Raw genomic sequence first — 1458 nt, forward strand, 5'->3', positions numbered from 1 at the left:
GCACCCCGTCGGAGTTTCTAGTTTTTGGGAAATTGCAGATTTTCTGCTATAAATGCAAAAAAACAGCAACATATTTTCTAAAATTTCAAACCCTCATAACTCTTTCATCTCTCAACCGATTTGGGCGATTCAAAAGGAAAAATTGTGATATTTTTCGAGGGCAACGCGTTGGTGAGCTCGGATAGTGGTTTGGGGTTCCCGTTTGAGGTATTTTCGCGATAAAACCTGACTGCAGTGCCTTTTTCGAGCATTTGTTTTTGGTATTATTGTTTTGGTCATATCTCACTCATTTTAGCTCGGTTTTTGGTGATTCGAAGTCTCACATATTGAGAATTGTCGTGACTTCATTGTAGAGTTTTCAGGGAGTGCTGGGAACCTTTCGATTCTCGTTTATTCTGAGTTTTGACTGCTGCTATAGGGTTTCTTTTAGTTATTAAAGTGTGGTTTCTTGCTTGTTGATTTTTGCTATGTGTTGAGCCTCGGATTGTGTTCCATTTTGGAACACAAGTTTGGAGTGCTGTTTGGGGTCACTTGACGGAGTCAAATTCGGACAGTTCGGTGCGGGTCCCACGATTCCCGTTTTGACTTCAAAATTGACCCATCTCCGTTTGTTGTGAGTTTGGTTTCTAAATGACCGTAGTAATGTTGTGACTCTATTTTTGATAGCGGGGCAGCGTTTTGAGACTGTTCGGAAGGGAAAGCTCCGGTAAAGTGATTTGGAGAGAGCGCGATCGGCCTTAAGGTAGGCTACGGCTTCCTTTCTTTAAGATTGAGCTTAATTGTGTAAAAACATGTTGATTAGATGCCTTATGTTAGGATCGATTGACCACATTTCGAGTATAGTATCATGTTAACCGGTTTAGTAAAGTTGCATACTTATGTGCTAAATGTTATTGTATGCTTGTATGTTATGTATTGCCTGCCTTGTTCATCCTTAACCGTAAGCATGATGTCCTTAGTCTAGGTTAGGCTAGCATTGCCTTAGACTTATGACCCGTGTGGGCTGGATAACCTTGACTTTCTGCCGACGTCGTTCGGATGACTTAGCTCCTTGTAGACTGGAATAGCAGACTTGAGTCTGATAGTTTGAGCCTTAGATTAGGCGTTATCGCTACTTGCTGCACTTCTGTATCTTCTCCCTCTTATTCTACGGTTCCGACGCATTCTCAAAGGTTTGGTGCATCACTCGAGGCGTGGGATTGAGATAGTATAGGCTTGGAGCCTTTTATGTGATATCTTAGAGTGGACGGCGTTCCACGGTGGTTGTTGTTGGATTGAATCCTATTGGAGATACCATCACCCCCGGGGTCGTTCTTTCTAGCTAGGCTGGGAACGTATCGCTGGCTGGGTAGACTCGGTGATATCGGCGATCGCCCCCGGGCCTCTCTTTCTAGCTGGGCTGGGAGTGTGCTGCTGGCTGGGTGTCCCCGGGTCGCTCTTTCTAGCTGGGCTGGGAGC

General features: G+C 44.7%; 1 long non-coding RNA gene across 1 annotated transcript in view; it reads left to right on the forward strand.

Annotated features, from left to right (window-relative positions):
- The first annotated feature begins 124 nt into the window (after positions 1–124).
- Positions 125–1458, forward strand: part of LOC107062957 (uncharacterized) — a 1863-nt gene continuing 529 nt past the window's right edge. Inside the window, exons 1-2 of the long non-coding RNA XR_001474991.1 lie at positions 125–207; positions 667–742. This is a non-coding gene — a long non-coding RNA (uncharacterized lncRNA). The remainder of the gene's footprint in view (positions 208–666; positions 743–1458) is intronic.

Source organism: Solanum tuberosum, unplaced genomic scaffold, assembly GCF_000226075.1.
Source record: "Solanum tuberosum cultivar DM 1-3 516 R44 unplaced genomic scaffold, SolTub_3.0 scf00284, whole genome shotgun sequence".
Taxonomy (NCBI): domain Eukaryota; kingdom Viridiplantae; phylum Streptophyta; class Magnoliopsida; order Solanales; family Solanaceae; genus Solanum; species Solanum tuberosum.